Genomic DNA, 849 nt, shown 5'->3' on the forward strand with positions numbered 1-849 from the left:
ATCAAAACTTGATAGATGACAGTCTCCTCTTTGACATCAGACTAAATAAGAAAGACCATCCCCGTACACATCTCATTTTTTCTCAATAACCCCTTGTGGTTTTGCCTACAAATCTCTGTGGCTCTTTTATGTACAACTTCTATAATTCGGGGGTTCAATTATTAATTCTTTATTACTAATTAGTTTATGCCTTTTACTAATTCTAACTCTGTCTCCTAGTGGCTTAGTGGAAGACCCCATAATCGTATCTACTTAGAATTGCATAAACTGGTCGTGTTCACCCTCATTCCACCCTGCAACCCTACAGGATCACACATCTGCCAATATAACTTTTCTCACATTTTGATAACCCAGGACGAAACGTATGGCTCCGTGATTATCCTTATGAACAAGGCATTCATAAAAGTGCTTCTCGGTCATTTGAAACTTAAAACAATTCTTTGTTCACATACCATCTTATTTGGAAGCCTGGGAAGTGGTTTCTGGCAGATCTGGGCTGGACGGGGCCTCCATTCCACCTGCTCAGTCCCCTCCTCTCATTGAGGCCATCCTCCCAGGAGCCCCCTCATTCCATGATTTTCTACAAAACACAGTTTAAGCAACAGTGACAAACTACTTTATATATCTTTCAAAGTCACTTTTTAATTAATCTACATCATCAATTTCCTTAAGGATAGCAATCAGAATTCCTCCTCCCAGTCTATGTCAGGGCTCCTTTGCTAAAGCCCATTTTATTTCCATTTTTTTTTTGTGAGGTGATGTCTTGCATTTTTCTCCTCTCTCTCTCTGCCTTTTCTACATCTAGTAACCATTGTCCAAAAAGGCTCCAGTGCCCCTCAGTCCACTTTC

General features: G+C 40.3%; 1 protein-coding gene across 1 annotated transcript in view; it reads left to right on the plus strand.

Annotated features, from left to right (window-relative positions):
- The window catches only part of NEGR1 (neuronal growth regulator 1), an 811,656-nt gene that overhangs the window by 624,532 nt on the left and 186,275 nt on the right, over positions 1-849 (plus strand). The window lies entirely within an intron of this gene.

This window comes from Otolemur garnettii, unplaced genomic scaffold (assembly GCF_000181295.1).
Source record: "Otolemur garnettii isolate 467f Iridium unplaced genomic scaffold, OtoGar3 scaffold00010, whole genome shotgun sequence".
NCBI classification, from domain to species: domain Eukaryota; kingdom Metazoa; phylum Chordata; class Mammalia; order Primates; family Galagidae; genus Otolemur; species Otolemur garnettii.